Source organism: Melospiza georgiana, chromosome 6, assembly GCF_028018845.1.
Source record: "Melospiza georgiana isolate bMelGeo1 chromosome 6, bMelGeo1.pri, whole genome shotgun sequence".
NCBI classification, from domain to species: Eukaryota; Metazoa; Chordata; class Aves; order Passeriformes; family Passerellidae; genus Melospiza; species Melospiza georgiana.
The window spans coordinates 6,724,121-6,749,434 of record NC_080435.1 but is presented as its reverse complement, the minus strand read 5'-3'; the positions used below and the strand labels follow the sequence as shown (position 1 = coordinate 6,749,434).

Genomic DNA, 25,314 nt, shown 5'->3' with positions numbered 1-25,314 from the left:
AGGCTGTAATATGTACAGAAATTTAAAGAGTTTTTAAAAAGTACTTACTGCTGAGGAAAGATGCATTTGCATCGTAATCACCCGTCCCGAAAATAATTTTTTTAGTGTAGAAAGTTCTAACAGGTCCCTTCCTTTGGTCTTCCCTGCCTACTGTCCTAACAAACCCCCAACTTTGCCAGAGAATCTTTTGTCTTAATGCTTTGATCATTCCAGGTTTTTGAGGAAAAAATGTGCTGCATGATACAGGCTTATCTGCAGCATTATTTTCTGGTATACTGTTGACACCAGCTTAATATCTCTGGTGGAATAAGTTCCCCATGCCTTAAAAGCTCTTTGCCTAGATGGTTTGACCTATTATTTGTTCCCTCTTGCCCGAGATTTCTTGTTTGCTGTCATTACAAATGCTCACTCTTTTGATTAGAGACTGTATGCTCAAAGCATGCTTTGAAAAACCACACACCACAAAGCAAACACGCTGCCTGCACCCCCCAGACCCCAGCCCAAGCCTCATGTTTGTTGTTACTGCTGTGAATGCATCCAGAAGTGGTACAGGAGTAGTGAGGCTCTGCTTTCCTCTGAGCCCTGTTCTAGGCCACATTCATACAGCATCTATGTATTTTTAATGTCTGATTTCTTACAATGTGAGTTTTCTGGTTCTGCCCTTCTAGCTGCAAGTAGGACAAGAGAGAAAGTTCACTTGGTACAGAAGTTGTGTCACCTGTCTCTGAAGTGAGGGACTCTACCTTTGCACGTGTCATTAAAAGTACACTTTGAAAATGTAGCCGGTGTGTTTCTTGAACTGCAGTATGGATGTGTGAATAGTTAAACCAAACGAGGGCAGATTTGAGCCTGTAACTCTAAGATGGCCTGTGAGAGAACTCTGGCAGAGCAGCCAGGCTTAGGGGTGGTTCAGCTTCCTTGTTTCTGTGTATGAAATACAGGCTGTCAGTATGAAAGGGAGAAGGAACATTGATTGCTTCCCCTCTTCCACTTCAACTCTGCAGATCCATGTTAACTGTATGGATCCCAAAGGCAGCAGAGTTGCAAACAGTTAATTGAAGAGATCAAGTGGTATCCTATTGAAGCTTTAAATTGTTTTAACAAAACTTCTGAGTAATCGCAATAATTATTTTCTGATAAGCTGGCTGATAGTAACTATGGCAACAGCTGTCTGGCCTACGGACAGCATTGCTGTATTGACAAAACCTTTAGATGCTCCTGAGGCCTCTTGCCTCTATAGGGAAGTGCATCAGGATGACTTTCAGGTGACTGAAGCATCACCATTTCTTTCTCTTGTAGTGGGATGCTGTCTTTCTCTTGGCCCAGCCTTTTCCTTTTGCATGGGCCTTTTTCTGTTGCATGTTTCTGCAGGAGCTGCCTGCTAGCCTGAAAATGCTGCAAAGACTGTCTTGTACTACAAGGACTAGGGAAGCATATAAGTTCTTAGATGGAATTTTTTATGTGTATTATTGTTTTTTAATTGTTTTAATAATAATAATCCAGAGTTCAGGAAAGCGGGAGGGGGAAAAAAAGGAGGACTTTTTCATTTTGTTCCCTGGTTGTTTCCTTCCTCGATTAAAACCTTCTTAGAACAGACTGGTAGGGGGAGCTGCCATTCCCTTTACTGAAGTACAGCGTATTCCTCTCTGAGGCCTACGCTGAGACACAGCTATTTCATTTTCAGCTAAGAGCCACTTCTTTTCAGAAGAGAGAGGCAAGCCCCTGCTTCAGCACATTGTAGAAATGGAGGAGGAGAGCAATTTGCTTCCAGATAACTGAATTCTGGACTGGGAGAATATGCCCCTCACCAAACGTACTTTTCCTATTGCTATTCAAAAGAGAACTCTTTAATGTTATTAAATGTAGCAGTGTTGGGAGGGAAGCCCCATGAATTCTTGTTGCACTTCAGTAAAAGATGCTAAAAAGCTACAGCAAACTGTGCATGTTTAAAAGTAGCCAAACTGCTATTCTGTGAGGACTCTTGGTTAGCTGATGTTTATTTCTGCAGAGATCTTTGGCCTCTTAACTTCAGCACGTGAGAACTGGCTATTGATCCCTCTTACCTGACGTTTACCAGCAGTGGTCTCCCCGTTGGGGGGTGTGTGTTGTTTGCAGGCCTGTGGAAGTGTGCAATATGGCCTACATCTGGTCTCATCTTGAGTAAGAATGTGCTCGTGGAAACTACAGGCCCCAGTATGCAGTGCTCTGTTTTTATTGCAATGGCCTGCCAGGATTGTGCTATCCTAAGGCATCCTGGGACCTGTAGTTTTCTTGAGCAGAAGTTGGGGATTTGGAATGAAGTGTATAAGATGCTATCATATTCTAAAACACAGTTCTCAGTACCTTATCTAGTTCTTGTTGGTCAGATTAAGCCTATGCAACAGTCAGGTATTTTTGTTTACAAGTCAAAAATGCTTTATAGTTGCATAATATGTTTAGAGAAAAGCAGTCTGTGAAGGAAGTCTTCCAACTGCTTATGTGTTTTTGTACAAAGAATACATTAATTGTACTAGCACCTTGCTTCATCTGTTATTGCAAGTGTCTTATTTGATATTCTGGGGATTTTTAATCTTTCAGAGCTATGTTATGGATGGAAATATTTGGCAGAAGGAGATTTCTGTTACTGGGAGTATGGCAGCCATGTTGTCCTTTCCAGTTGCTGGGAGGACAGTGGGTTACAGTGGATTTCTTTTCACAGTGAAAGAGAGTTTTAACAGCATTTTTAACTGATGAGAACTCACTTCTCTGCTGTATTTCTTGAGAGTGAGTGATGACATAGGTGCCTTATGCATCAGGACAGGGGATCCAATTTATGTTCATGCTGTGGGGGCTGGTGATTCCATTGCTGGTTCCCAAGGGGACACAGAGTCACAAACACAGGTACTGGCAGGTGCCACCAGAAGCAGAACATATCTGGCAGTTTTGGTCAGGTGTCCTGACTGCTGCGCTTGAACTCACGTCAGACTTGCATCAAAGAATGTGAGGTGTTTCTGAAGTAGGTATAGAGGAATAGTAACTTTTCAGAATATTTTATTTATATCTGTAGAAATTGTGTATTTTCACACAACACTCAGTCAGATTTGCCAAAGTTCAAATGGACATTAAGTTGATTTTGGTTGTTCATCCAGCAACAAGTTTAGTATTTACTGTAATCTCATGTGCCATGATTTGGATAATGCAGTTCATTTTCAAGTGAGCAAACACTTAACTTTAACTGATCCCTATAAATTTTTTTGTTCTTTGGTTTGTGTGAGATATTAATATAAAAAGGCTTGTATTTAAGTGTCAGACAATATGAAATGCACTTTGTTTTTATGTTTTTAGAGAAATTAATTAGAGCGCCAGTCTTGCAAGAAGTCATGTTATTTAGCACTAAGTCCTGCAGAAATTAAAGAGAATAGCTGAATGCCTGAAATCAGAATCTGTATAAGTAGCAACAGGATGAAGACCTCCAGGCTTCTAATGTTGGGAAGTAGCTTCTTTGTAATCACCATAATTAGCTAATATCTAGGTCTGTGTGACAAAATTATTTTTCTTTTAGTAAGTGTCCAGAAATACTGCTCATTATAAATTCAGAACTCACATGTGCTTCATAGGTTGTGCAAAAAAACACCCAAAGCGTAAAAAAAGTTTGCATTCCTTCACCTGTACAGATTATGTGTATGATAGATATTTAGGTGGTAATGACTTCCTTGAGTCAGGATTGTATTTTGTCAGCACTGATACATTGTACACACTATATGTTGCTGACAGTGTTTAAAACTGATACAAAAAGTTGAAGAGATTAGTCAAAAACCTTACAGATGCTGTAATTGCAAGGACTTGGTAAACAGTAATATAGTTTTCTTTAAGTGTTTCCAGCCCCTTGACAGCCCATGTGGAGCAAATTGCTGACAGGACACGCACTTAGCTGAAATAGTTACTATTAGTATCTTGACGTGATTAGAAAAGCTGACATTGTTGCTATGCCAGGGTGAAATTCCCCTTCATTGGCTGCTTGGGCCTATATGACAGGCAAGAGAAGAAACCAAGAGAAATCTATATGTAGTGGAAAGATGGTGTATCTTGTCCTTCAAGGACATTTTACCTTCTGTAGAGAGCCTGCAACAGTGCCCTTTGTAACGCTGCTGGATCAGGGTATCCTAGATAAGGAAAGTGAGAAGTAGGGATGTACAAAAGGGTTTGATGCACAGTTGTAAAGAAAAACTTCTGTAAGTACTTCTTATCTCATAAGAGCAAATCTGTCCTCATCTGTGAAGAAATTGTGGCCCTGCTCAAGCCAATGGGAAACTTCACAGTTGAATTGAGAGTACCAGGATTTTTCCTCACAAAATAGAGTTTTAGGTGGATTTTGCAGGCCTGAAGCTCTGGACAAAATTTGAAGAATCTGGCATCTGTTTAGGAGACTGCTGGTGATCCCTCTGGGTACTTTGTCTCTTTTCTATGCCTTTAAAATGGGTTAATATTGAGCTCTTGTAATGCTTTGTAAGAACTTGGAATTTATTTATTCAGGGCTTTTACTTAATTTGTTAGCACGACAAAATTTTGTATGAAAGCCAGAAATTAGTCTTTGATGTATCCAAGGAATACTTTCTGTCTCTATCCCTCGTGCTAGTGTGATGTTGAGATATTTGGTCTGAAATTTGAATAACCTGATTTGTGATGGACTTTAAAAAAATTAAGCCGAAACAATTAAAAGCACAATAAAAATCCAACCCCCCAACCTCACTAACAAGCCTTTTTCATAACTTTATAAAAGGACTACAGTGGCCTATATTACTAATAATGAAGTTTTTTGATAATTTGCATCTAAGCTGGAGCTCCAGATACCATTTCACTGCTGCTTAGCTTGCAGTAATAGTCTCTGATAAGCATCTTCATCATGTAAGTCTATTGTGTGTAGCATGAATTTGCTGTATAAAGGATGCTTTTATCAGTGACCCCAAAAGGAAAGGATGTGGCTACCTGAGCTTCCCTCTTTTACCCTTTCAGAGAGTACATTCTGGTGAGAAATAAATTGGGAAGCACTTGCCAGATTTGTGCTTTTTCTGAATGCCAGGTCCCTGCCCTTGAGTCTACTGCAGTTCTTCTCTCACAGAGGAAACCCACCACACCATACTTCATATTTTGTGGTCTTAGAGAATTGTGCTGAAGTCAGTGGATTTGTCACTATGAAATTTGTTTCAGAATCGGCCTTAGTTAACATCTTCTACCTGCAATGTGGTGTATTTCACCTACTCTACTTTCTTTTGAATGTCAGCCTCTAAAATAAACATGGAAATACCCTCCCTTCCCACAATTCTCATCCATGTGTAGCAGTTTCTTCTTGCCATAAGACTTAGAATGTCTTTCTTCTTCCACCTTACTTCTTGCAGGAATTACATTTGGATGCCTCACTGCTGAGGAAGAACTTGTGCAGTGTTTAGTGTAAAGGAATGGTTTTAATCTGTGGTGATGAGCTGCTTTCTTTGCAGTCAGTCAAAGCGTGGTGCTGTTGGCCTGGGAGATGCAGGTGCAGGATTAGTGCCCTGCTGTGGTAACAGTATCTTCTCAGCTGCAGAGTCCACTAGTTGGGTGTAGGTCAGTGCACTGTGAATACCTGCCTCAGGTTGTATTGCACTGACATTGTCACTGCTACAAAATTGCCTGAGCAAAAATCATTGCTCCTTGCTGAAGTAAGATAAAATTGTATGATTCCTCACCATTTGGGCCCTTCTTTCTGTCTTCCTTTTGCTAGCTTAATCTACACTTCTGTGCTCGTGGTTTTTTTGTTTAAAAATGCTGTTTCTTCCTTATATTTAATTCATTTTTAATATATTAGATGTTTTCATCATCATGTATATAGATAATCTCACTCTAACTCACTTGAAAACTTAAACTAAGGAAGGGCAGAAGTATCTGTTAAATCTCTGTTTGTGTGTAGAAAGTAGTATACATTAGAAATGCCAGTACTTCTCTCTCAGGTAAACCAGAAACTCCTGTCATTTTTTCAGAAACTCTTGCATAAATTGGGAAATGGAGTTAAATACTATCTGCATATTTTGAAACATATCTTTTCAATAGCCCCACATATGCAGGATGCATTTTAACCCTTTACCTATGGCATCTCTTTGGTATTCCAGTTGGCAGTAAGACTCACATGGGTTTCTTGGGGATCAGAAATTACATTAGAAGGGGACTTAAAATTATACAGTAAATGTTCTTGTATATTGCTAGTCCTCATGGCTTCCACCACCACCCCCTTCTCCTCCCCACAGGATAATAACCAGAGTTTAAATTGATAGGAACTGTGATTTTTCTCAAAGACATTATAAAAATAAAAAAAGCCAAAACCCCACAACAACCCTTTTCTTGAAATAGTAAGGAGAGGAATATGTAAGGACAAAGTAATGAGAGGAGTGCATGAGAATTTGTGTGCATGTGCCTGTGTGTGGAGAGATGTGTTTAAACATCTTTTGTACTACAACAATGGGATCATTAAAAATCTGGGCATTAATTTTTTAACAAAACAATTTGTTTAAAGAGTAACTTTGCAAAGCAGTCCCCATAATGATGGGCACTACACTGATATCACAGTAGTGTGAGTGTTGCTCTTGATACAACTGCATATTGGCACATACAAATGCATACTGGTGCACGCAGCACTAGTTCAGTGCTCCTCACGGTTTTGTCTCATCTTAGTCTCTGCTGTTGTGGTAAATCTTCCTGCCACGGGGTGGTTTGCTCCATCTTCTAGGACAATGTTGGTGTAGGGCTGTTGTATACATGCAATCAGTGGATCCCAGGAGAGCAGGAGAAGATTGTGATGCTGTTGGTGTGAGGGGATGTGAAGGAGTGACCCTCAGCAGAATGTCGCTGCCTTCTCCTCCGGGTGAAGCACCCTGACCCCTTGGGATAAAAATAATTGGCTGCCATAACAGCCTTCTTAAAACTGCCAATCCTTTTGTTCAGAAAGTGCAATCATACCATGTTCTGTAGTACCTTTCACTCTCTGTCAGCATTGTGAAGGTTGAAAATGATATGCCTTTCAATTGTTTATAGTAGCCACTAAGATAAGCCTACAATTTATTCTTCCAACTTTAAGTAAACAATCAGTTAAAAATCTGTGGCAATCAGTGTGAGTAAAACTGTTTTGGTCACTTAGTTTTCTTGTAGCTGAAGTCTACTTCCATTGTACAGCAGTCTTGCACTTTTCTGCCGTTAAATGCTAATTGTATGCTTATGTGATTCCATGTTAAATTGGCCCAGTGATTCAGTGTTATGTTTGTATCCTAGTGTGTAAATCTTTTTACTTGTGTTGAATAATCATGGTTTTGTGAAGAAAGGAACTAAATAGTGTATGGTTACTTGAATTCTTCCTTTCAGGTTAGTGACTAGCATCAGTACTCCCACATTGAGTGTGACTACCCCAGCTACAAATACCATTCTCCAGATGCTACAGTTCCCATTTGTGGATGTTTTGAGGAGGAGAAAGAAGAAGAAAAAAAAAGTCTTTTAGGGGGTGAGGAGGGAGAATATAAAGAAAGGGGAAGGAAAGACAGTATTTGAGGTTGATACCTGTGTACTGGGAGCAGTGAGAATGCCAGCTGACTGGTATGTAGGGGAAGGAAGATCAGAACACATCAGTGTAATAATTTTGGAGTGCTTCCTGTTGACTTGTTAATGCAACATGGAATTTGGCCCAGGCAATCTGCTGTTGTGAATCAGCATAGTTTATTCATTGGAGTATAGGTGTGCTTGTTATTATTCAAGAATCTGCTCTACTTAAAAGATAACAGGTCAGTCTGGTAAGTAGCATTATTCCCATGTTTGAATTAGAAACTGAGGTAGAGAGAGAAATTGATTTGTTCTGCATTACAGTAATTTTATTGAAGACCTTAAACTAGGAAGGGAGGCCTTCCCTTGTGTGTTTAATCCAGAAAACTGTCTGCTTCATTCATATCCTTAATGTTGCTATATTGTAAACCAAAGTGAGCCTAGAATTGATACACTGATTAAGTATGGGTGGTGTACAAATATGTAGTGTTGTCCCAATGAAAGTGAGATTCTTGTGAAACTGGTTGTACAAAATAAATTGGGTACTTTTTTTTTCTTTTTGAAATGTTGGATATATTTTTGTAAGTTATCTTGGGTTGAAGGAAAAGTAAAGGCTTGAATAGGAATGGGAGACCTTCTGATATGTAGGGAGATAGTGATAAATGTAAATTTGAAATCCAGTAAAATCTGAGTTACATGGGTAAGCACTGATGCAAAGAAACAGTCCTAAGTTCTGCAGAACATGAAAAAAAGAGAAGAAAGGTGGTGGTGGTTGTTGCTGTTGATTTTTTTTCTACCTTTCTAGCTCTGTTGCAATGTATGAATACAAGAAATTGCATGTTATCATGTAGGTATGGTTGTTTCTAAAACATCTCCTGAATGTACTTTGTCTATGTCCTGCATATGAATGAGGTACCAGTGGCTTTACTGCATACCTTCACTGTTTCTGTGCCATACTTTAAGTCTGGTACAAAGGATTTTACTGGCCTGGTTGGGTGGAATGGGTCAGTGCACAGCAAAAGTAACACTGAGTAATGAGTGTCAGCAGTGCTGAAGTCTTAACTGCTTGTTAAAACTATTTTGTGTACAGCTTATGTGTGCAGAATTCTTCAATCCTCCCAAGTGAGTACTGTTCAGGGACAGATATCTTGTTCTGTTAATTTGTAAAAATGCCTTTTCCAAGTGAAAAATCAGCAGAGTTGGCAATACTCAAGTTTCTGCATGTGTCACGGCTGGCTGGGTCCAGTGTTGCTTCCACTATCTCTTAGTGCTGCATAATAAGGGACCTATGTTCCAATGCAAACATGAAAAGTATGGCTCCTTTTTTGTTATACACCTCACTGTTTACTGTAAATGGCTCACTTAGAACTGTGAGTCTCATGCTTAGAACCCCATGTCTGTCACTACCCGTGCTGTTAAGCTCTTAGGCTCTGGTGGGATGTTGAATCATGATCTTTTAAATGCGTTTCTCTTGTTCTGGAGTATCTACAGCCATAGCCCTTAGTGTCACTGCTGGTGTCTTAAGAGTATTTGTGGAACACAAATTTTGGCATATGTCCCTCTCATGTTTCATTAGGAGTTGTTCATGTTTTGAGACTCCTTCTGCATAAGCCTGGAGTTGTCTTTCATCAGTAAGCTGGGCTAGTACAGTGTCTTTACTGAACTATTTGTGTGTTGTGACATCTCTACTCTGTAACTGTGGAGACAGATTCAAGGCCAAACACAAGGCAGCTTAGGTAACCAGTACGTCTCATGCTCTGCAGTGTGACTTCTGTGAATTCTTGTTTTGGTTGTGTCTTGATTTATAGATGGGTTTAATGAAATTTCAGAAAGTATCTTGTGTTAACAATTCAGTGATTGGCATGCTTCTGTTCATGTGCAATTAGTCCTGCATACATCACCACTGCTTAATGAAATGTTTGTAAAATAAATCTCAGGGCAGGGTATATTGCCTTGGCATTAAAGAAACTGAGATCCAAAGAGACATTGTTCACTGGCACTGCATTCCTCTGAGAGAAGACTTTCAATTCTTGTTCTTTGTATTGCAAAAGAAAGCAGTTTTGCTTTGTGTGGAAGTGTCAGGGAAATGTGAAGTATGCAACTTCATGAGAACTGTATTGCACTGGGAAGATCAGCCTTCATCATCACTAGGACCAGTGGCTTGGAATTGCAGGCAAGTATGCATGAATCTGGACATATCTGTGCAGTTTTCCAGTTCTTCCTCCATCTCTGTGCATCCTAGTGTGTGAGAAGGGAGGAAGAGGAATCAAAATGCCTATATTTTGGAATGTATGGGAATCAACAGAGTTTTCCTGTGTAGTAGTTGAAGAAGTATCAGTAGATATGAGGGAAGAGTGGAAACTCACCTAGAATTTGGGAGGAGAGCAAAAGGATAAGCATTTGTTTTTTATTGGGAGCAAAAAATGTGAATAAGATTTGAGAGGAACTGTTGGGAGTACACTAGAAGTTACTCTTAATGAAACGTGGAGCACTTGAGAAGAAAACTTTCCAAGTTATGTATCAGGAAGACAAATTATGCATGTCTGATGGATTTGCTGGTGGGATGGAGAAGAGAGAAACGTTTCCCCATGGATGATTAACAGAAGTACTGAAGCATGAATAAACTCAGTACACACACATGATTATATCTTCCTGTGTTTCTCTCAGAGATACCAACAAATTCAACCTGAAACATTGAGCCTACGTCAGCATGGAGTGAGAAAACATATAGTAAATCCAAAGTTCCCAACTACAAACAAGAGTGCCAGTTTCTTTGAATTGTTAGTTTGTAGTGTTATTTGTTGCTGGTGCAGTTTGCATGAACATCTCTAGGATAAGGGCATTGTGTTGCTGTTTTCTTACAGCAAGACCAATTCCAATGCCATTACTGGTCTAGATAATACCTCCCCCTGCAAAAAAAAATGAAAGAACCCTAAACCAATCTATATGATTCTGTAAGGAGAGGGTTATTTAAATAACAGAATTATAATAGCTCCTATGTGAAATGAAGGGGAAAAATAGCATTGCCTGAAATTCTTATTTTCTCTTCCTTTTATGTGACTTTAGGGATTTCTCATGTAAACTGGATCTTTCTCATATAAACTGGATTGTGGTCAGCTTTCTCAACAGTGTAGATGAGCAGTAATCTCACTGAGGCAATATCTGTGAGTTCATGAAACTGCTCATAAAGCTGCTTCTGGTTTTTTGCATGTTTTTATCCTCGATAGTTGCTTGCTCCTGGTAAAGATGATAAGCTTGTTGGGTATGTTCATCTTCATCTTACTGCCTACAGCAATACTGGAAGGTTTTATATACTGGACACTTGCTTTGTTTTCCAGACCTGTTGTAATTTTGGGCTTTAGAAAATGAAACTTCTCTGTTTCCCACAGATTGAGACCTGCTTGTTTATCCTACATGGCTTTCAGTTTGGCTATCTTCAAAAGCTCATCTGTCAGAAGAGAAGGAAGCTGACAGTGATGAGAAGGCAGACAATCACCAAATTGTTTAGGCAGTGCTTTCTAGCAGGATTAGCAATACTTGTAACAGAATTCTGTTCAATGTTTGTCCTGGGCCTCAGCTTGAGCTTATGCATTTTCTGTGACAGGAGTACTTTTTCACCTAGACTTCCTTGTTAAAGCAGAGAGCATCCTGCACTCTTCCAGGGTCATGCAGGACCTGAAACAAGTTCAGTTTTCTTGGAGAGAAGTCAGACATTCATCTACATGTTCCTTTTTCATCCATTGGTTCGGGAGATCTTCCCTCTGGTCAGCTGGGATGATGCCAAATCATTGCCAGTCTTAAATGGGTCTTGGCAGTTTTTGCAGCAAACATCCATGGCTTATGTTTAGTGCTGCTTTCCAACTTTGAGTATTTCTCAGTTAGGAGAGACTGCCTGAGTCTCCTTCCATTGACACCCTGATTGGTGAGGGGCTTGGAGGAGGATTTTTCAGCAGTCTGGTGGATTATATAAAAACAAAAAAAGCTCTATAGCCTTCAATATTTGCTTATGGCTTTATTTCAGTGTTGCATTATATGACACAAACCAATTTGATGTCCACTTCAGAAGCTGTGATTTCTTCTTGTGATGTTATGTGCTTGAATTATAGCCTGGTTTATTTACTAGAAAACCAATCTCCAAAACAAACCAAGACATATACCAGTATGACTGCTCAATGTGATTAAACACAGGAACTAGCATACTTTGCTGGACCAAATGTCCATCTAATCCAGCATCTTGCCTTTATCAGTGCCTAGCAGCAGCAGCTGACTGAACAGTGAAGGAAATGGGTGCATTCTGTCAGCCACTGAAATATTAACAGTAGCTTTCTGACAGTTGTTTAGCTGCTGTCTGAGATGGAAGCTACATTTGGGCTATTGCACTGTGAATAGCAACATCAAACTATTTATAGGTGAATTTGCTGCCTTTTTGAATTAATTTATAAATATCTGTGGCTTACACAGTGTTTCACAGCACCAAGTTCTGTGCAGTTTACCTGCATTTTCTGTGTGTGAGATAGATTGGTGCAAGAAAAAAATAGTTTCATTTGTTTTAAACATACTGTCTTGTTGTCATTCCTCTCGGTGCCATTTCTATTTCTTCCTTTATTGAGGTGGAGTAGCCAGAATTATGTGCAGTGTGCATCACAGCATAATGTTCCCTGGTTTTGCTCTGTTCTAATACCTTCTGAGACTTTTCTCTGACTTCTTGCTGCTGAGAGTTGAACTGTTTGCTTGCAGCAGTCTTGAAATCTTTTTTGTAAGTAGTCATGCCTAGTTTCACTTCATTGTTGTGCATTTATAGCTAGATTATTTTGTCCTCTGAGTGTATTATTTTGCACTTCTCGACCTGGGAGAACAAAATGATAAATGAAGGCCAGTCATTTGGTATTATCAGATCCCCTGTAACTCTCTGAAGTTTATTTTAATTACAACTATCTGAAATGATGGAAAGCATCACAATGTGTGCAACCTTCCTATTTGCCAGATAAGTTAAAAGAATGTTCACAGACTTAACCCTGATCCTTGTTGTGGTAACTTCCCTGCTCTTTGACTGTTCAGTGTTTTCTTTATTACTTTTGTGTAGGTCCTCTCATGACTTTTATTCTGTAAGGTGGTGTGAGGTATACAAATGGCTTTGCTTACTTTTGTTTTTGTTGCAATATGATGTATGAACATTTTGGTATTTGAGATGTAGGTCTTCCAGCATCTCTTTTCATTTGCTTTGAAGTTGGATGTCCAAAAGCTTCATTTCATTAAGATTGCAATCTTTTATATGAATGCTTGGCAGAGAGTGTTCCTTAGAAATGTGGGATTTGTTGTTTTTTTTTCCTTTGTGTGTGTGTGGTTTTGTTTTCTGTGTTTTGGGTTTTTGTTTAAATGGCCAGTGCTTTGTAATCTCACTATCATGAATTATATCACCTTCAAAGGGTGATATAATTCATTCCTGCCTCTATAATTTGTTCCTACATCCTGCCTCATTCCAGCCTCTTTTCTTCAGTTCTTTTCTCTTCCAGTTTGTGGAAGTCCTTGTCTTCCCTTTTTAACCAAGTCTTTAATGTTTTTACTATCACCAACTTATTTTTTATTTTTTAATAGATACCAAGAATCCCCTGCTCATCTCATTTTGTTATTGTGGTAGAATTTAATTTTTTTTTATTTGATACTCTGGTTTGAAACTTGAAACTTCTCACTCACCTAGCATTGATATCAATGAGTTTTAAGGCAGTTTGACTGCCAGGCAAATGGCAGGTGTTAACTTTCATAGGTTTACTCCTTGTCTAGCTAGAATATCTTAATTTGATTATGGGGGGAGTTTGTATTAACTAGTTGAACTGTTAGGACAGTTCAAGTATCTGTTAGAACAGATACTTTTCAGAGAATAAGTACTGCTTGAAAGTAATATTTCTTTTGAATATTTTACTTCTATATATATGAATTTACCTGTCTTTTGCTGCTCTAAATATTGATTGGGTGTTAAATAATTAAGCTCACACAGTAGTGAGTGTTCATTCCTGTATCTGGGGGGTAGAAAGAAGGGCTACAAGAAACACTTCTGTCCAGAAGACTCCTGGCCTAGAGGACAAGGAGACTAATGTGTCATGTAGGAACGTGCAGGTCTGTCACCCAGACTGTAACCTGACAGAGGATATTGAAATGAACTAGTTCAGAACTTGGCAACACATGGCAGTGCTGATTTACCTGCTGTAGGAATTGCATCCTTTACTTCAGTTTTGCTCAGTGTGTGTAGATTATACAAATGTTCAGATATCTTGGTGGTTTAGGTTATTGTTGGGGGAATCAATCCTCCTTCAACTTCTTGCTATTTGTAATTGCCTTTAGTCATTTGAATTACAATTTTACATTATTGTATTCAGAAGCCCACAGCACTTTGTACTCTTGTGTGGGTGCATGCTTGTGATGCTTTGCAAGTTGTGGAAAAAATATTTTTTTAGTAGGTTAGTATTAAGCTGTTGTAGAATTGGAACAGTCTCTAGTGTACTGTGTGACTGCAGCAGAAACTTAATAACCACAAAAAGTTTAATTCATAAAAATTGCTGTTACCTTGAATGCTTGAATAAGAACTTTGAAGATTTTTGAAAAGTAAGACTGACAGTTTTTGATGTTCATGAATGAGAAGACTGAATGTTGTGTTTTGGCTTTGTAGCTCATGAAGTTAAGCAGCTGAACCTTACTTTAGTGTTGGTCTCTAATTGGACTCAGCATGGTTTTGTGTGTTAGTGAATAGACACTTCTAAAAACATACAAAGCCAAGAAATAAATACTTGCATTGTTATAAATCAGATATTGTTATTTTGTATTTGGAAGGTGACTTGACAGAGGCAAGTCACATGATCTTCAGAAATTAGCAACACATGTTACTGCTGATCCCAGGGTCCTTTGGTCTGTTTAGTAAACAGCCATTCCTGTCCTCTTCAGCAAAAATGTATTTCTTGCCCTCTTCCAGATTGGGGCCTGTAGAGTATATGAAAAGATGATGTACAAGCCTCTTCCCCCACAGAACTTGTGCCAGATGTTGTGCTTGGTAATGCAACTTGAGAAAATAGGAAGGGTGGAAATAATTGAAATTCTTACTGTTTCTCCAGTAGATGATTTGAAAATATGCCATTTAGCACAGGTTAAAATGACAAGAGGGACTATTATTCACTGGGAGTGACTTCTGAGACATTAAATACCTCTGAGTTTAGAATACTTTAAAATGCTCTTGTTTGGCTTTGGGAACCTAAATACCTTCTATCTGGAACAAGCATATATGTTTTTTTAAGCAGAGGGGACTGAAAAGAGTGTGGAGAATGGTACCATCCTTCTTTTCCTTCCTTCTAGGGCAGGTGTTTTTTGAACGACAAGGGACTGAAACAGAAGTTGTAATTTAGTTGAGGTTTATTGTGCAGAATAGAGAGAAGGAAACAGCTGCTAAGATCAGAAAACAAGTCTGTAATGGAGGATAGAAAACAGGTATTTCCAAGGTGTGTATAAAAACTTGTTCTCACTTGTCCATCTTTTTTTGTGTAGGTTGTTGTCTAATAGTTCATTGGGACTCTGTCATAAATGTTTTCTGAAGTGTTGTCAGGGTTTCCACTGCAATGAACTAGTTAAATCACTGTTTAAATTAATATATATATATATTTTTAAAGTTGCATATACTCTGGAAACTCTACTTTTGCCTAGACAAATCTTTGAATTGAGTTTGAATTGATTCTTTCCCTGGAAGAAACAAACTGGTGGTATTTTAGGTTTCCTGTTGATATTTTTTTGAGTGTAGAATTACGTTTTTTAAAGAAAAAAATTGAGCCAATTTTTTGCCTCCAGTGTTCAGGTAAAGTTTGCATCTCTATACTTACCTTTAAGTCTTAATGATTTTTAAAGGGTTTTTTTGTGTGTATTTCTTTATTTAATGCAGTATTCTGATACATGTTTGACCTCCAGAAGGTTACTCCATTTTGCTTGGCTTGGTGAAGATGAATTTTGGTAATTCATCTATACTTTAGTTGATACCACTGTGTTTCTCCAGTAGTTTCGTGTCAGTCCCATGAAGCTGTGTTGCATTGAGTAGCTCACCTGAGTGTTATCCAGGGTAAAGCTATGAGAAAATATGGAGTTTATCTCACCATTATTCCATCTTGCCTGAATGAGAAAGCTCATGGCTTATAGAAACAAAATTCTTTGTCCTGAACATGAGTGTTGCAGAGCTATGGGATAGACTAGAAATCCTAAGAGCAGGAAAATGCTGCATTAAGTAAAGTAAATGGCTCAATGTAATTGTCAGAATGGGACTACCTTGGCAGAAGAATGAAGTTCTCTATAAAAACTTCTGAGGTACTTGGGCCACAGCTTAGTTAGACCTTCATTTAATGATTTTGTATGAAAATAAACAGGGAAAGAAGGAATTGGTGTTGAAAGAGAGGAATATGTGAATATTCAACAGTGTTGGACTTGTGTATCTGTTGGGAGAAAGGAAAAATCCAAATATTCACAGTGCTCAGCAGGAAGCAGGGAAGAGGAGATTTTCTTCCTCTTAGAGGTGTGCTGTGAAAACAGTGATGCAGCCTGGCAGGCCAAGTCCTGTTGCATTCAAGGAACAAAAAACAACAGCTGACAATGGCTCAGAAGCTACAGGGGAGCTGGTCTAGTTAAGAAGGAAAAAATTAGGGCCGAATCTTTCACGGTAAATTGTGATGCTGTCGTCTTTTTAAATACGGTCATTACAGCTGAAGGAAGCAGAGAGAAAAAGCTGATGCTGGAACAATGTGGTAGTTAAGTCTAAGGGAAATGGGGAGAAGGGGTGGACTCCAGCTCATGTGCAGCAGCCCTGCACACAGAGCTACCTGATTTGGGCCCAGCGACAGCGCGTTGGAGGCCCTGGGAAGGCGTCGCTCGGCAGCGTTGTGTCAGCGTGACGTACTCGGGAGTGTGCACAGCCTGCCGCTGACTTCGCTTCTCACTGCTCCAAGAATGTCATGAAATCCCTTCTCACTCACGCTTTTATTTTGGGATGGAGGGGGAGAGAAACGAGCTTTTCGTATTCTGGTGTGTTCAGAGTTCGAAACAAGCACGTTTTACCTAATTCTGTTTACTGGATTTTAATTTAGACTGTGTGTGAAACACCTTGGTACCTTTACATACTCTATCATAATTTATCAGCACACAAAACTAGAAACTCATAGAAACCTTATTGATCCATATCTAATTAATCTCTACACAGGGAATACAGTACTTATTGTTGGAGTGTCTCAAGCTGGTTTTTTTTCCTTTTTTTATCTTTCTTTGCTGGTCTCTGTGCTCAGGAGATCAGGAATGCTAAAAGGAAAACATGGTTTAAAGAAATAATAGCTGGTGAAATTGAAATAAGTTTGGCTAAAAAGCAAATCAAATGCAAATGTTAAAACCACTCTCATTTTATTAAATGCAATCAGGCTGTACTTAGATGTTGTAGCCAAAAGGAGAGGAAAATGTGATACCTGTCTGGTAGCAGCAGAGGGTCCCAGCCATCTTTTCAGAGTCCAGAGCACCTGACAGAATCAACAGAAGTCTGAGACTGTTTTACAAAGAACTTTGTCAAATTGAATTGTATTCATTCTAGAAAAAAACCCCAATTTTAGCAGGTGAGCATTACATTTTTCATCTTGTTTGTAAAATCTGAAGACCGATTAAGAAACAAATTATTGTTCTTTTGATACTTTTTTCATATGAACATCTGTTCACCAGCAAATCATTTTCATATTGTCGTTTGGCAATAATTTAGAAGCCTAGCATATTAGAGCAAGTGATCTGTAATGTTGTAAAGGCAAGAATTTGTGAAGTTTCTCAGTTTGAGCTATATTGCTTCCTGTTAGAATGGAAGATCTACATCACATGAAATGAACTCCTATATTCTTACAAATATTCTTTCAAGTATTTTTCAGTATCATAAAGTACAGAATACAAGAATGTGTATTATCAGCTAATTTTCAAGTTTATCTACTGTACCTTATATACATTAAATGTTTTTTTTTTAATGCACATGTGATGAAATAATTAAATTGAGGAGTCCAGTTTATTACACGAACTTTGGCAGACTAAGTGGGGACCAGTACCTGTTGCAGTATACTGACATGAAAGTTGACCACAGCAAAGTCAGCATAGGTTGGCTTAATCTTAGTATTTAAAGAATGCCTGTGCCATAATGAGGTTACACAGAAAATAATAGTGATTTCTATTCTGCCTGAGTAACAAGCAGAACAGAAAGAATTCGGGATTGCCAAACTCAGATTCATCTTTACCCCTAGTTGTTCTGTCGGTCTTCCAGTTTCAAAATGAAAAGGATGTTCAAATGTGACTCTGTCACTGAAAATGTAGCTCACAAGCCAAATTTCTGACCATGTGGGGAAGGTGAAAGGTCACTTCTTGATGATTATTTTATTTAAAAAGAATCAGCAAAGTGCACAGTCCTGTACCCAGTATAGCACAGTGGAACTTGATAACTGCTGAAAAAAGGAAGGAAAGTCTCCCTTGTGCTGCCAGCACAGTGCTTCTACTGCTGAAGCTTGTGCATGATGTGATGTTCTCCACACCAATCTGTGAATCACTTCAACTTTTTGTGGAGTGTGGCACATCCCCTCGCCCGCCACTCCCCCCAGAAAGTGAGGACTGCTGTAGGTAGGACCTCTCAGCTGCAAGAGGACATGAAGGAGGGTGCCTTGGCCAGCTAGATTAGCTGACTCTGGGAGTGTTATTTAGCCTGCAGGCTAAATAATAAGAAAGAAACTGAAGGTAGAACTATAAACTTTGAGCAGAACTAGGCTTCACTTAGGTCTGTTGATATACTAGTAATCTAAACTTTCCTTGTGCATGCTTGGCAAACTGCATTTAGCTTTCATGGACACATTGAGACAAGGGTTTTACTGAAGATACAGCATCTGATTTGGAAAGAACTTTATAAATACAGAACTATAAAAGATTACCTGTTGTTTTAAGGTACCCTGCCATACAATCACTAATCACAATACACCTGCATTTTTAAATGTTTGCATGTTATTACATGTGTACTTGCTTCTGTCTGATATTTGTGGAGCAGTAGCATCAGTAGAAGTTTGTGTAGCTAATCTCTCTAAATCTGTCACTGAAAATCTCACTGCTGCTCCTTGTGATTCTCAGCCAGTGATATTTTAAACAGAAAGCCCTTGTGATTGCAGGGTATGTCTTTTTTCCTTCATTGCAAATACCCGTTAAATTTTTATTCAACAAATTATTGCATTTTGCTTTTTATTTCTTAATTTTAAAACACATTTTGGAATTGTGTCTGTTTCCTGTCTCTTACATGCAAGTTGCCCTTTATCAAAGTGCATTTAACACAGATTTATTCACTTAACCAACACTCCCTTTGTGTAGTTTTCACTATACTTCGTAAGCATGGTAATGCTGCATAGGTAATATTTATAAAGTAGAAGGAAATTCAGGGTCTCTAATTGGAGCCCTGCTGTTCTGAAATTTCTTTGGGAAAAAAAAAGTCCAAACTCTTGCGATTCTGTATAAATGTAATATCAAGTCTTCTGTAATGCAGAATGATCTTCTAGGATATATGTGCTCACTTTAAATAAATTAGTTTATGCATTCGTGTCAAATAATCCTTTAAAATATATAATCTGTCAGCTTAGTCCTCTCACTTGTTTAGTCACAATATTTTGCTTTTTATCAAAACGCTAGATGTAAGAAGACTTGAATTGATTTGCAGTCACTCTGTGCTAACACGAAACTGAAAGCTTGCCTTTACTTGCTTGTGTTTTGGACTTGCACTTTCACTGTTTCCTCTCTAAATTCTGAAAGAATGCTTCTTTTATCCCGCTTTCCTTCTCCGAGAGCAGAATCTCCTCTTTCCACCTCATTTGAGGAGATGTGTGTGGTTTGCCGAATTTTATTCCTCATGTTTAGTGTTTCCTCTTTTCACTTTTTTTTTCCCTTCACTTATTTGGCGTTTCCCCCTGCTGGCCGACTGCGCTAACGGCGCCTCTTTCCCCGTGGAAATGGAGGGCCAGGGCTGTCCTTGAGTGTCACGGCTGTGTCGTTGAGGCGTTGGGCTGCTCTTCTGACATTTTTCTGGTGTCCTCTGAATGTCTCTGGCAGACACATAAAATTCAAAGAATAGTCTGTACAAGCAGGACGTGCACATACCTGAGGTTCTCTCCATCACAAGTGCAGTTGCACTTCCAGTGATAGTCTGAGGTACCTCTAGTTTTGCGCATTTCATACAACACTACTCAGATAATCTCCTTTTGTATCCTGGACCTCATCCTAAAATTCTTAAGGCACTTCTGCCTCACAAATGTATCATTCCCACAGGCCAGTTCTTTCCAAGATAAAGTGGGTTGCTAGGAGGGGGGAAAAGGGTTTGGCACTCAATAAGGAATTTCTCCTTATGTTTAAAAGGTTAAAACTAGAAATCAGAGATCCCTCCCTTCTTAATGAAATTTCAGGGGGAAAAATAGTTTAATAGGTAGTGAGGTAGAGTTTTCTTAATTTTTTCTAGTTCCTTGCATCTGTGGTTGTTAAATCTCTTATTAGGATTTATCATGTGTATTCTTTCTAGAAAGAGTCTTCTCTCAACTGCCTCTCCTCCCCTTTTTCCCAAGTAGTCCCCTGTCTCTGAAGTATGGAAGGAGGGCAGGAACTTCTCAGGAACTGGAATAAGAAATTTGCGACACAGGTTAAGAACAATATAGGTTAATAAACTGATTTTACTAGACATGCTATTAAAAAACAAAACTGTAAATCACAGACATTCAAATAACTTTCTTTTACGTTTCTTACAAGTTTTGAGACCCAAACATTGGACTATTACAGCTAGGAGGGAGCAGCTCCTTCCATTTTCTGTTGACCTTCCATCTTATTTTCCTTCCCAGTGGTATATATACTTTGTAAATACTAGGAAATAATTATAAAAGAAAAATTACAGTTTTAAGACTTTACAGATTAACTGACATATTTTTGAAGTTAAATTGTTAAACAATGTTTAAAAAAATCCCAAATTACCCATGTTTCCAGCAACTTTATGGAATATCAAATAATGCAGCAAAACATTTTTAGAAACAAATGCCAAACTGCCTTCTGCTAATTTATACCTTTACATCATATAAATATTTTAATTTTGTGGAAGATTCCTCAGCTACCCACTTCAAATTTGAAACTTTGCTGTTGCAGTGCTAGTAAAAGATAAACTTACAGACCTTATTAGTACTCTTGGTGTGTGCTTAGCTAAACAGTCCTTCTAAAAAATAATTCACTGAAATAAAAATCCAGGTCATACAACTTTCTTTTACACGAGCAAGAATTTAGACACACTGCACATAGGATTATTTTGTGTGTACCTAGAACCTGGTGAAAAGTAATTCACTGAGCAAAGTGAGGCATAGTGATTCTGCAATACGAAACTTGTGAATGCTAAAACGTCCCTGTACACTGGTGTCTGGGTACAAAAAAGGAGAATTTTACTGATGGTAATTTTGTGAATGTTAGGTTAAATGGGGAGTCCTTGATACCAAGTCAGAAAGAACGTCTGCCAGGCTCACTAATGGTCATAGGTTAGAGAGTCTTCTCTGATTCAAGAGATAGGCTCAGACTGTGCAAAGATGAGGGGTTTATGCACAGGTAAAAAGTGTAGAGCAATATCTCTTGAATCTGCTCAAGTGACAGAGATGATTCTGAGATTTTAAAACATGTTTGTACTAATTTTCTACTAGGCCAAATGTAGTTTATAATTTTGTCAGAGAGTGTGATTTCATACTCCATCCCACCCCCAAGATGCCAGGAAAGTCTGCATTCAGGAAGAATTACTAATGCCCAATGGAGCTGTAGTCACAGGACAAGAGCTAAGAGGGTAATTGTCAACTGTTTACATGTGTTTGGTGCCATGGCAAGTTTTGGTGAATATTTTAAGAATCAGCTTGTGAAGTGGTTTTATCTTTACACTAGAGATGGCCTTTTAAACTGTATTGAGTCTTCTAGCTAATTTTCTATGTGTTAAATATAGTACTGCTTCTGCAAAGACAAATGATGGTGTTGCACACTTCCATTTAAACTTAGCTTGATGGTTTTATAAAGAGTTTCAGGGACAGTGAAGCAATCTATCCCCAAGTGAAGTCAGCTTCAGGTGTCTTAAACTCCAAATTGCATTTGCTTCATGGCAAATCTTAGCAGCTGAAGAACTTTTAGGTAGAACTGAAGTTTGTAGTTTGAATCCTTTAAGTTGTCTGCATGCATAAGCAGAAAATCCAGGCTCCTTGACCAGTTTAGGTGGAGTTAATCTGTCAGTATTGTGTGGGGATAAGGAAGGAGGAGGAGAGAGCAGTTGTACAGATGGACAAACTGGCAGGCATGACTTGTACACTTCAGTGCAGTCTCAGTTATCTTGAGCAATCCTATTGGTCCCTTTACACCTGCCTGGCATGTGTTACTGGGGCTGACTGGGAATTCTCCCAGCTGCAGCACAACAGGAAGATCAGATTCTGTGCACTGGCACAAAGGAGGCTTCTTTTTGTCATGGAAGCAACAGCTCCAGCACTGCTAATGATGGTCATTGAAACATGAACCTTATAATAATGTAATATGAAATTGATTATATACCCTGTCTGGCCTGGGTTTGGTATTCTTAAGACTGCAGAAATCCTGTCCTGTGAAGGAATATGAGTTGCCGACTTGAAAATCACAGTAAAGTATCTGCCATGACTTGTTTTCTTAGAAGATAGTGATAGAGTGCTCTCTAGATACAGGCTGTCTTTCAAATATGGGAGGGAGAGCTAGTGCTTTGAGGAGTTCACATCTAAAAATGAAAGTCCAGAGAAAAAACCCTGAATCCCTCCTGTGTGGTGTGTATTTCGTGCACACACACACAAAATTAATAATGCCTTACCCTCATATTGTGGAGCAATTCTCTGATATGTGAAAAAATATCAGGTTCACAATTGCCTGTGCACAGCATTTAGTCCTTTTCTTTTTCTGTGTACTGAACAAGACCAAGATCCTTTTGGCAAAAAGTAAAAGATACATAATTAAATATTGTAACATGATATGGATGGATAGAGTTCCATGGTCTGACAGTAAACATTTGCTAGTTTCTAGAGTTAGAAAAAAAAATATAAAGAAAAAATTGCTGAACGTGACATGTAATTTTTTCCAGTTTTTCAAAGTGAGTCTCTGGTTACAGTAGCATAAACTTGATTGTTTAACTTGAAGGTAGCAATAAATATATAATTGTTATAATCAGACATCTTAACATACAGGTAATTAGCATTTAAACAGTCTTAAGCCTTCAGGTGCAGCATGCTTAAATGTTTTCACCACCATTTGTTTTTCTGATGTCCTCAGGTGCTACCAAGCCTTAAACATAGGAGTTTTGAGATCTTAGTTTTCATAATGGTCCCATGAAATGAGTAACTTTTCTAATCATAGATATATTTTGGGAAGAAGGTAGTGCTCTTAATTTGACTCCCAGACCTGGGGTTTAAAAACCCCCAAAATAATACAGAATATACTGTAATAATTTGAGAGTTAACCTTGCAGGCTCCTACACTGGACAATTTACAGCATGTTTCTAGAGCCTTCAAAAGGCTGCCTCAGTAAATTAGGCTGCTGAGATTTTGTGAAAAGTTTCTACTGAAGTTTTTGTTACAAATCCCTGTATAATGCTAAACTCTTCAGATTCTCTAGTGATAGAAGTGATTGTCAGCTGTCTAATCTTAACTTTCTAATGTGTTTTGTAGTGAGCATGAGAGAAGCAGTGTAACTTTCTAGATGTACTTTTGCTGTGAAGAAGAAATAATCTCATTTCATCTACAGAGCAGACTTTATCCCTTTTTCATTAATACTGTTGTGTGTTGGTTCCCAGTATCCACAAGTACAGGGAGTTGTCAAGAACCAAATTTACAGATATTGTTGGTCGTATGCTGTTCTCTACTATAAAAATGCTAAGAACAGTTGAAAACTTATATCTGTTTAAGATGCTTGCGATTACCAATCTTCGGTATTTGTTCTTAATTTTTCTTTCTCAATTCTCTATTTAAGAAAACTTGCCTGTATCAGGCACAAGTTTTTCTGTGGCTCTCAGTAGTGCACTGCTTATGAAGAAACCAATTTTTTTTTGTCTTAGGGCTTAGATGTTGAGTTTAAAAAGCCATGCAAATCAAAAGTTCAGAATTACAAGAAATTCAATTGATACTTCATTCTTTGTGCTTGTCCTCTCTACTAAATGAGGCAGGGATGTTAGTAAAAATAGTATACCTGCATGAGGGCAGAATTTTGTGTTGCCAGAGGTTTGACATTCAAAGGTTAGCTTGTTCTAAACACTAAAGAAAAAGCCTGCAGTGAATTATCTACAGAAGAGGATGCAAATGTATTTCCATTCCCTATATAGGTCCTCTCTAAGTGACTTCTCCAAGGCAACACGGTGGTTCACTTGGATAGTCACGATTAAACTCCTTGTGTTCTAAACTTTGTCCTTGGGAGCTCCTGGCTTCTGAGTCTGGGGCTGTAGCAAGACTAAATGCAATCTGAAGGTTTGTAACTGTGTAGTTTTTTTCTGCACAGTTCCATCTTGATGGAGCTAGGGTCCTGCTATGGAGGCGAGTCTCTACGTAGGGGGAAAATAGGAAGGAAGGAACAGTTGCTGTTATTTTTAAGTGACAGCTTTCTTGTCAGGTTGTGTGCACTTGTGTTACAAGTAAATTGATATTTTTCTTTTTTAAAGTAAAAATCATGCTTATTTTTTGTAAGACTGCGTTTGCAGGTGTGTAATACTGTTTTGTTTACCTTTCCAAAAGCAGTAATCTACAGCAGTGAGATTTTTAAAAATTATTATTTTTTATTAATAAGCATGGACAGATAGTTGTGGTTGCTTCGTGAAGAGGGCACTTAGTACATGCATGATGAAAGGGCTTCCTCTGTAGGTCTCTGGACCAATTAAGTGACTGATTGATAGTGGGAGGTGAAGGTGACAAGTAGGATTTTAATACTGAAAAGAAACTACAGTTTGAGAATAATACCTGTCTCTTCAGCACCCTCAAAAATGACAGTGTTTAAAACTCTGTAACATCCAGAGCAAATGTACTTTGAATACAACCTCAAAACAGTCCATACTTCCCAGCTCATAACCTGTCACGGTAGCAGCTGGATGTTATGGAAAGTTACCTGAAATTGCTCTAAAATTAAACATCACTTGTAGTATTCTGTGGTTCAAAATGCACAATGAAATTTGAGAGTAGGAGACTGACAATACTGCCAGCAGTAGGCTTTCTGTTTTCTGTTCTCAGTGGTCATCAGCACCCAGTTCTGCTGGGTAGTAAATGGAAACCTTCCACTTGTGCTGGTCTTCAATGAGAGAGGGATGATCGTGACTTTCTACTGCTGTATCTTTTTATAAGGCTGGGGCTGAAACTTCAGCTCTGTGATGACTTATGTCTGGATAGAAACATCTGCAAAGATCTTGTTAGCTGTGAAGTTAAAGCTTCAAATATGCTAATATTATAGTATTTTACTAGAAAATTGGGAGTATTTTGGAGTCTTTTTTTAACATCAGGCAAAGTTTTTTGCTCAAACTCATTGAGCAAATGAGTTATCATTTATATTGTAACTATCTTTTTAGAGCTCTGACTCATGAGTTTTTTTGTGATTCATGTGGTGATTTCAGAGGTATTACCTTGCTGTGCTACAGAATGTTCTACCCATGACCCAGGCAGTGTAACAGTCAGTGCATCTTCTTGGCCTCCACCTTTTGTGTCCCACCATATTGGCTCA

The 25,314-nt window shown here is 38.5% G+C and overlaps 1 protein-coding gene across 10 annotated transcripts in view; it reads left to right on the top strand.

Annotated features, from left to right (window-relative positions):
* PHF21A (PHD finger protein 21A) overlaps nt 1-25,314 on the top strand; it is a 124,543-nt gene that overhangs the window by 4,962 nt on the left and 94,267 nt on the right. The window lies entirely within an intron of this gene.